This window comes from Balaenoptera ricei, chromosome 3 (genome assembly GCF_028023285.1).
Source record: "Balaenoptera ricei isolate mBalRic1 chromosome 3, mBalRic1.hap2, whole genome shotgun sequence".
Lineage (NCBI taxonomy): Eukaryota > Metazoa > Chordata > Mammalia > Artiodactyla > Balaenopteridae > Balaenoptera > Balaenoptera ricei.
Window position 1 is genome coordinate 165,800,967 of NC_082641.1, and position 10,834 is coordinate 165,811,800.

Sequence of the window (10,834 nt, forward strand, 5' to 3'; positions counted from 1 at the left end):
ATCTAGCTGATAGATAATCATCTGCCCCCATAAACCTGGGGGTTTTGTATAAATTTCTTGGCATAATGTAGGTAAAGTGTACAGAGCCTGACCGATAGTACGTGCTTAGTGAATATTACCTATGATGTGAACATATCTATGACTCTATGATGGTATGAATAAAATCAACTAGAAAGGGTAAGAAAAGTTGATGCTTAAAGAAAACCTAAAAGATGAGGATGAAGATGAGGATCACAACTTACTTCTCAAAGAATAGCCATAGACACTTTCTTTACTGATATTATCATTTAACTCACACAAATTATTGTAACAGCTGCATAACTGGACTCTCAAGATCCAGTCTCCCCCTAACTTCAGGTATCCACAATATTTTCCTACCACAGAATCTGTTGGAGTAGTGCCAAAGATATAAATAGCTGCATTTTTTAACACCTCCACAGGTAATCCTGATAACCATCCTTGCTAACAAATCACTTTCCTAATGAAAATGTGTAATCATGACCTTCTCTTTTCTTATCATCCCAGTCCATCCCCACTGCCTACTTAATAAGATCAAACACATAACATTGGTAACAAAAGCCCTTTAAGATCCATTCTCAGACTACATCCTCATTGACAAAGAATGGCAGAAATAATATAAGTGGATAGGATATTTAAAATTCTCTGGTCTGCTCCTTTTTTTTAATCAGTAAAGAAACTAAATACTAGAAGATATAAGATTTGCCCCAAGTAACACACCTAGGAAATGCCAGAAATGAAAGGCAAGTCTGTGTCTCTGAGTGCATCACCCCTACAAAAACAGCATGACTCTTTCAAAAGTACCCACACATAGCTTCTTCTACATTGCTTACCACTTGATTTCAGTTTTAAAGATCTTACTGTATGTAACCAAGTTTCATGAAGGCTTTGCCAAGACTTCTGTCATTTCTGTGAATTCCAATAACAATTTGTTCTTATCTCCTCATGGCACCTCATGCATTGTGGCTGCTTGTGACCATCAAACCAAATGACTTCTAATAGTTCATGGCTCATTCATCTTTTTTAACCCCCGTGATTCTGAACATTCATAATCAAATCTCAGGAGAAAAATACTTGCAAATATATTAAATTTAAACCCTTAATTTTTTAACAATTCTCATCTCTAAAAAACAAAGTGTGTAAAACTTAGTATTAGGACAAATAACAGAACTGTGTGAACAATAACATTAAGGTGGAGGACTTACTTCTGCTGACACTAAGGCCCAGTAATTTTCATTCAGTATTTATTCATCTCAGAATTTTTTTCATACAAACGCTTCATAATAATACAGTAACATCAGAGGCAATATGATTAACTAATCAAGGTTGGCCCCGTTAGAATTGATCGAAATTTAACTTCACCTTATGTTCAAAACTTATTACACAATTTCTCCCAAATGATGTACCTTAGTTTTCTGGAAACACATATTTTCCAGAAACAGGTTACTGAATATCCTTGTTTACATGAAAGCTAGACTCTACTTACAACTATTCTACTCCAACTTTAGACATTCTTTGCCTAAAAGATAATTTTCATGTAATGTATTGACCTATGGAAAGCTTCTGATTTGCTATACTGTTAGGTTTCAATGTTGATCCCTGTATATTAATGCCCATTTCAACTTTTAATATAATGTCATGAAAAGAATGAGGGTGGACATGTGCATACAGAACAAATTTCAGTTCTAAATAGCATAACACCAAGCTATGCCAAAGGCCTACTTTTCTTTTGTCTTCACCTCAATAAACTGATATATAGCCTTTTGGTTTAAGTGGCCAATTAAACACACACCTATCTTCTCACCTACTTAAGGCCTCACTCAAATGACAAATATAAAAATTATATAAATTCAGATGAACAAAGAGAGTATAAAAAGGGACAAAGTAGGCAACAGTACTATGGAAAATGGAAAGCAGAGAGGGCTAATTTGCACAAGAGTCTCCCATAAAGACTGAATGCTTAGAAGTAGTAGGTAAAGAAAAGAGGGGGAGTGTGCCTGGGCAGGGGCAGAGAAAACAGGAAGTTATTTTGAAAGTCCATCTATGACACAATACACCTCTACACTCACACCAGACGCAGAGAGCCATCAACAGACACCTACCCACCAGGGATGAGAGAAGAAGATAGTTTTTTTCTTAGAGACATTGACTGGGAAAGACTGAGGTCTTAGATACAGGGGCAGGGCATGGCAGGGTACAGGGGTGAGGCATGGGACTAGAAACAAAGGTATTATTTACAAACCTAATTACAGAAAAAGTCATTTGCCCCTCACCCACCCTTAGAATTCAATAATCAATCAACTACCAATCTGAAACAAAGGCAGAATGAAGACATATTCAGACATGCAAGGACATGAAGTTCATCTCTCATGCTTCCTTAGAATGCTTTTGGAGGATATCCTCCAACAAAAACTACGTAGTAGTTACTTCCCTGGTGGCGCAGTGGTTAAGAATCTGCCTGCCAATGCAGGGGACACGGGTTCAAGCCCTGGTCCGGGAAGATCCCACATGCCACAGAGCAATTAAGCCCATGCACCACAACTACTGAACCTGCACTCTAGAGCCCATGAGACACAATTACTGAGCCCACATGCCACAACTACTGAAGCCCTCGCACCTAGAGCCTGTGCTCTGCAACAAGAGAAGCCACCACAATGAGAAGCCTGTGCACTGCAACAAAGAGTAGCCCCTGCTCACCCCAACTAGAGAAAGTCCGCACGTGGCAACAAAGACCCAACGTAGCCAAAAATAAATAAATAAATGTATAAAAAACAAACAAACAAACAAAACCTATAGGGTAAACCAAGAGAGAAGGATACATGGGATCCAAGAAACAATGGATCCAATCCAAGAAATTAGTGAAGAGAGCCATTACCTCCCTTGAGTGTTCTAAAATATCCCAGATCATGAGGTGTTTCACACAGGCAAATGCAAATCTTCTCTGGAAGAATGTACCTTCAACTAGGCTTCAGAATTCCTCCAATATAGTTATTCAAAGACAAGGAATAGCATAGCTTCAAAAAGTAATCAATCAAAGAGGGAAATAAAGCACCATGATAAACAACCAGCAGAAAACTATCTGGAGCAAAGATTCCAGATACTGAAATTATCAGACACAAATTAAAAAATAACCTGCTACACCTTCCCAAAATCACTTTGAGCCTGGGAAATAAGCCCGTCAACCCCTCCACTAGCATTGCTTCTTTAAAAACTGCTATGTAGAGAAATCTGAACTCTATTTCCTTTATAAAAATATGAATTCTTCAAGCAGGCTCCTAGTGACAGACTTAGGTTTCCTTTAAAAGTCCAAGGTTATTTTTTGTAGCTTTCTTTTTTCCTTTTTTATACTAAACAAAAGCTAGTGATGACTTCCCTTGAAGTATTCACATGAAAAAAAAGACCACATTTTCAAGAAAAAATAATAAAATAACCTGCTTGCTATGAAGACAAGCTTGAAAATATCATCCATGAAGGGGATCACACACAATCTAGCATTTCGAGTAGAATAAAATATCTTCATTAGTTTTTTTTTGCTGTTGTTGTTTTTGTTTTGTTTTGTTTTTTAATTAATTTATTTATTTTTTGGCTGCATTGGGTCTTCATTGCTGTGCGCGGGCTTTCTCTAGTTGTGGAGAGCGGGGGCTACTCTTTGTTGCAGTGTGCTGGCTTCTCATTGAAGTGGCTTCTCTTGTTGTGGAGCACAGGCTCTAGGCATGCGGGCTTCAGTAGTTGTGGCACTCTGGCTCAGTAGTTGTGGCTCGCGGGCTCTAGAGTGCAGGCTCAGTAGTTGTGGCGCACGGGATTAGTTGCTCCGTGGCATGTGGGATCTTCCCAGACCAGGGCTCGAACCCGTGTCCCCTGCATTGGCAGGCAGATTCTTAACCACTGCGCCACCAGGGAAGTCCCTCTTCATTAGTTTTGATATGTAACATTTCATTACCATCAGTCTTCTGCAGGGATCAATGATGCATTCTGTATATAGTCCCATAAGGTCAAGTTTGTTAACCATGATTTTTTGTATCATACTGACTTTTTGTCCAATGACTCAAGTTAAAAATAAAGCAAGAAAAGATAAAGGGCTAAAACCACATAGAAACAAAGACACATGGACACCCTTAAATGTGCCAAAAGCACATTAGATCTTTAATCCATTCTGAGTTTATTTTTGTGTATGGTGTTAAGGGGTATTCTAATTTCATTCTTTAACATGTAGCTGTCCAGTTTTCCCAGCACCACTTATTGAAGAGGCTGTCTTTTCTCTATTGTATATTCTTGCCTCCTTTGTCATAAATTAGGTGATCATATGTGAGTGGGTTTATCTCTGGGCTTTCTGTCCTGTACCATTGATTTATATTTCTGTTTTTGTGCCAGCACCATACTGCCTTGATTACTGTAGCTTTGTAGTATAGTTTGAAGTCAGGGAGCCTGATTCCTCCAGCTTTGTTTTTCTTTCTCAAGATTGCTTTGGCTACTCAGGATCTTTTGTGTTTCCATACAAATTGTATGGAATTAGAAAATTAGAACAAAAATTTTTGTTCTAATTCTGTGAAGAATGCCATGGTACAGATGGTCAAGAGGCACATGAAAAGATGCTCAACATCACTAATTATTAGAGAAATGCAAATCAAAACTACAATGAGGTATCACCTCACACTGGTAAGAATGGCCATCATCAAAAAATCTACAAACAATAAATGTTGGAGAGGGTGTGGAGAAAAGGGAACACTTTTGCACTGTTGATGGGAATGTAAATTGATACAGCCACTATGGAGAACAGTATGGAGTTTCCTTAAAAAACTAAAAATAGGGCTTCCCTGGTGGCACAGTGGTTGAGAGTCTGCCTGCCAATGCAGGGGACATGGGTTCGAGCCCTGGTCTGGCAGGATCCCACATGCCGCGGAGCAACTGGGCCCATGAGCCACAACTACTGAGCCTGCACGTCTGGAGCCTGTGCTCTGCAACAAGAGAGGCCATGATAGTGAGAGGCCCACACACCGCGATGAAGAGTGGCCCCCGCTTGCTGCAACTAGAGAAAGCCCTCACACAGAAACGAAGACCCAACACAGCCATAAATTAATTAATTAATTAATTAAAAAAAAAAACTAAAAATAGAACTACCGTATGACTCAGCAATCCCACTACTGGGCATATACCCTGAGAAAACCATAATTCAAAAGGACACATGTACCCCAATGTTCATTGCAGCACTATTTACAATAGCCATTACATGGAAACAACCTAAAAAATGTTCAACAACAGATGAATGGATAAAGAAGATGTGGTACATATATACAATGGAATATTACTCAGCCATAAAAAGGAAGGAAATTGGGCCATTTGTAGAGATGTGGATGGACCTAGAGTCTGTCATACAGAGTGAAGTAAGCCAGAAAGAGAAAAACAAATATCGTATGTTAATGCATATATGTGTGGAATCTAGAAAAATGGTACAGATGAACCTATTTGCAGGGCAGGAATAGAGATGTAGATGTAGAGAACGGACATGTGGACACAGGGGGGGAAGGGGAGGGTGGGGCGAATTGGGAGATTAAGATTGACATATATACATTACCATGGGTAAAATAGCTAGTGGGAACATGCTATAAAGCACAGGAAGCTTAGCTCAGTGCTCTGTGATGACCTAGATGGGTGGGACTGGGGGCGGGGTAGGAGGGAGGTCCAAGAGGGAGGAGATATAGGTATACACATAGCTGATTCACTTCACTGTACAGCAGAAACTAACACAACATTGTAAAGCAATTATACACCACCAACAAAAAAATCATCACACTGTACATCATAAACTTACACAATGCTGTATATTGATTATATCTTAATCAAGCTGGAATAAAAACCCACCTTGAGACACCCTTTTTATCAGATTGGCAAAGATCAAAGAGTTAGCTACTATTCTGTGCTGGCAAGTTGTGGGACACAGCCCCCACCTCCCATGGCCTGTGGAATACACACAGTACAACCTCTAAGGGGGGCTAGATGGCACTGTTTTGCTAAATTTAAAAATGCACACACCCTTTGAACCTAGCAGCCCACTTCAGGGAGTTTTTCCACCAGAAATATTTGCCAAGGCATGAAATGGCACATATCTAAGAACATTAATTGCAGCATTGTTTGCAATAATGAAAGATTGAAAACAACCTCACTGCACCTCAGTTCTGAGCACTGATTTAAGTGTATTATGGTGCATCCATGTGTCGATGAGGTCAACCAATAAATAATCTATAATAGGAATAGAAAACAGTTTTATTTGAGCCAAACTGAGGACCATAGCCTAGAAGACAGCCTCTCAGATAACTCTGAGGAAATGCTCCGGAGAAGCATGGATTTCAGCACAGTTTTTTGTTTTTTTGTTTTTTTGGTTTTTTGTTTTTTAATGAGAGCCTCTGGGAACTACATTTTTGTCCTTTTTTTTTTTTTTTTTTTTTTAATTTATGGCTGTGTTGGGCCTTTGTTTCTGTGTGAGGGTTTTCTCTAGTTGTGGCAAGCGGGGGCCACTCTTCATCGCGGTGCGCGGGCCTCTCACTATCATGGCCTCTCCCGTTGCGGAGCACAGGCTCCAGACGTGCAGGCTCAGCAATTGTGGCTCACGGGTCTAGTTGCTCTGCGGCATGTGGGATCTTCCCAGACCAGGGCTCGAACCCGTGTCCCCTGCATTGGCAGGCAGATTCTCAACCACTTCGCCACCGGGGAAGCCCCTCAGCACAGTTTTATATCTTGTTAGAACAAAGAACATTAAACAAGTCAGGGATACATTCCTTCAAGTTTTCAAAAAACATATCAGCACATACGCAGTAAGTCAGTATGGCCTTGGCACCTGGGAAGCAGGCTTATCATAGAAGGAGTACCAGCATTGATGTCCCAGGAAGGGAAGCATTTAATCTTTATTTTTTATTTATTTTTTAAAATTTATCTATTTATTTATTTTTGTCTGCGTTGGGTCTTCGTTTCTGTGTGAGGGCTTTCTCCAGTTGCGGCGAGCGGGGGCCACTCTTCATCGCGGTGCGCGGGCCTCTCCCGTTGCGGAGCACGGGCTCCAGATGCACAGGCTCAGTAGCTGTGGCTCACGGGCTTAGTTCCTCCGCGGCATGTGGGATCCTCCCAGACCAGGGCTCGAGCCCGTGTCCCCTGCATTGGCAGGCAGACTCTCAACCACTGCGCCATCAGGGAAGCCCCTAATCTTTATTTTTAATATGGACATTACTGTTGGCCAATGTGTCCTTTTCTTTAATAATTAAAGCAGATGTACATGTATGTTTGATAGGCCACAAACAGGCTGTTTTAGTTAGCATCAAATTCAAGTTAACACATGTATAAGCCAGAATGACTTCCCCATACTTCAATATGTGAATATTTCCTTTATCACAAGAAATGGAATATTTTGCAGCCACCGGAAAGAGTGAGGAAGTTCTATAGGTACTGCAACGAAAAGATCTTTGAGATATGATGTTAAATAAAAGCAAAACGCAGGACAACATATCTAGTATCTGTGTTATAAAAAAGTTGGAGGTTGTATATGTATAGACTATCTCTGGAAGGACACATAGAATCTGGTAACTGCTGTTGCCTCTGGGGAAGGAAACTGGGAAGGTAGAGGAATGGGAGAGAGGCAGTTGCTTTTCACTGTACAAGTTCTGAATTTGTACCACGTGCTATCAAAAAGGAAAAAAAGAAACCACATTAAATCACTTAAAAAACAGTGATATATCTACTGAATAACACTCAGAGGATAACGCAGCCACTCCTCCCACTTCTTTTCTCCTCCCCAATATTTATACACAGGGTAACTGGCTGAGTACAGAATTTTCCCTTATAATGTAGCTCTGGGAATAGAAGTGCATTTTATAACCCATAAGCCAACTAAAGGCATTTTACTTTAAAGAGATGTGTCATAAACCCTATAGACCTCAGCAAATTATTCGTTGGAAATAGGATCACCTGTTTACTAATTTAATACACATCTGTTGACACCACTATGTGCTCAACTTGAGTTGGGTGCTGGGCCAAGTTCTTAACATTAGCTCACAGCCTTCTTGGGGAACTAGACAAAGAGATGATGATAACCCAATCTGGCATGCCAGGAGCTACTGGTAGTTCCATTTTTGCAGGGTAAGTTGGGGACATGAGGCTGGAGAGTCTACATGGATCTGGTTGTGAAGGGTCTTGAAGGCCTTACTTTTGAGCAGGTGAGACCTCACCATCTGTAGGGTGGACACGTCACTGGTTGCTGGAGTGGAAGATGGACTGGAGCGCACCAGAAAGATTGGTCAGGAGCCTGGGGCAACTTATCAGGGGGAATCTGGCATATGCCTGCCTGAAAATATATTTATTATTCCTTTATTTTGTTGTATCCAAGAGCTAGAAATTATAAAATAACATCAGGTAATAATCAGGGTTGTGTCAGAGAGCAACCCTGTACGTTGGTTAAGGTATATTGCTGAAATAAATTAGCAATTGAACTTTAGGTGGTTAAATAGTTTTTCCAACTTTGGAATTTCTTATTCATTACAAGGAAAAATAATTGGGAAAGAAAAAAATCAGAAAAATTTGCAATCTTTTATGCTCTAGTAAAATTTATATATCAGTGGCAACTCTCTGTAGCTTAGAAGTTTGAAATGCAAAAGCTAAAACCTAGCAGTAGCTTCCTTTGTGTTAAACTACCAAAGCTCATTGCACAGGCTGGTCCCGCTGTGTGGTCTCACCTCTTCCCATACAACCTCATCTTGCTCACATGGTTCCCAACTCTCTCTACCCACACCACCCCTTTTTTAAAAAAATTTATTTTTTTTTTATTTATTTTTGGCTGCGTTGGGTCTTCGTTGCTGCGCGGGCTTTCTCTAGTTGCGGCGAGCGGGGGCTACTCTTCCTTGCAGTGCGTGGGCTTCTCATTGCGGTGGCTTCTCTTGTTGCAGAGCAGGGGCTCTAGGCGTGCGGACTCAGTAGTTGTGGCACGTGGGCTCAGTAGTTGTGGCTTGCAGGCTCTAGAGCACAGGCTCAGTAGTTGTGGCACACGAGCTTAGTTGCTCCACGGCATGTGGGATCTTCCTGGACTAGGGCTCGAATCCGTGTCCCTTGCATTGGCAGGCGGATTCTTAACAACTGCGCCACCAGGGAAGTCCCTACCCACACCTTTTTAAAGGCTCCTAACTAGCCCATGATAGCTCCTGCCTCTGAGCTTTCCCATTTGCTCATACATTCACTCTATCTAGAACACCCAAACCCCTTTGCCTGTCTTACTCATCTATCCTTTGTGGCTCTTGTCATAAATTAATTCTTCACTGAGGTCTGCTGCAACCACACAACCTAAAGCTGGGCTCCTGACACACTTTTTCATAGTATCCCAAGCTATTTACTCATTCCACATATTATAATTACTTGCTAAATATTTATATTTCTTTTTATAATACCCATCTTCACCATTTAAGGTTCATGAAAGTGGTAATATGCATGTAGAGACATTGTATACTATGCTTGGCAGAAATTATTAAATGAATGGTTATTGCCCCCCTTCTGTTTTTTTGGCCACCTCAGCATTCTCCTTTTGGAACACCTCTAGAACGGGCATTCCTAGTAATAACTCTCTCATTTGGCCTGGGTGGAAGACCTGCTATGGTTATCACAGGCTGCCCTCACGAGATGTCCCAAAGCCATGTTGTTATGCCACACCGCCTTCCACCTACGGCCACATCAGTCCCACCCTGACACCTCAAGCCAAGTGGCTCTCTAGAGTGGCCTAGAACGTGCCATCAAGGAGGTGGCCCAGTGCAGTAAGCAAGCATGTGTGCCCTGGAGCTACATAGGCCTGGGTCAAGTCCTAGATTCACCATTTACCAGTTGTTGTGTGACTTCTGACAAGTTTTCAGTCCTCTCTCTTCAACATTCAAGTGGAGATGGTAGAAATGGTCTCACATAATTATGAGGATTAAGTGAGTTAATATATGCAGAGTGCTTACGACAGTACCTGGCACAGGGTATGCCCTCAAATGTTAACTGTTATCCCCAGCGACTGGGGACACAGCTCTTTATATTCCACAGCCTGAACGCTATGGTTTCTGGGGTCAGGTAGGTTTGGATAGTCATTGTGGGGAGCTAGGACCAGATTGGCCATAAAAAGGTAAACACACTCAGAAGCCGATTTCTGGCCATGTCTTAGTGATATCTAATTAGATACAGGCAGCTTGCACATCTTAGAACACTGGGTACTTTTCTCATTTATTTTCAGAAAGACACACTGATGAATAATTCTAACGGCAACATTTTTTTTTTTTTTTTTTTTTGGTGAGGATAGTGACGTGCGGTGTACAGGGTAACACATAGAACGAGGAGGGACACATCCACCTGACCAAATCCTGACACAGGCAGAGAATGATCATGAGCACAACGGAGACGCCATTGAATGATGGGAACAATAGAGCTTTGTATTTTTTTCCCTTCACAAATTGGTATAAAAACATTAAAAGTAAAATATTACCCAAAATACATTTAGCAGGAATTGAGGTGGGCCAAGAAGCTAGGCACCTTCCCACTGCAGTATAGAGTAGGGTAGGAGCATTTTGATTATCCTGCTGGCTAATCCAGCATAGGCGGGTAGGGCAAAGTACAAACAGGGTAAGGAATTAGACAGCTGGAGTTTATGCATTCTTAGATTAAATTCACATGTAAGGGAATTAAACGTGGTCATTTTCTCAACTGAAGGCATGTGTGCGGTTTAGGGCTATTTTGTTTCAAGACTCTGAGGCTGGAAGCCCTAGTCTGCTGCAGGGTCAAGGTGCCATTTTAAAAGCAGTCGCTGAATATGGAG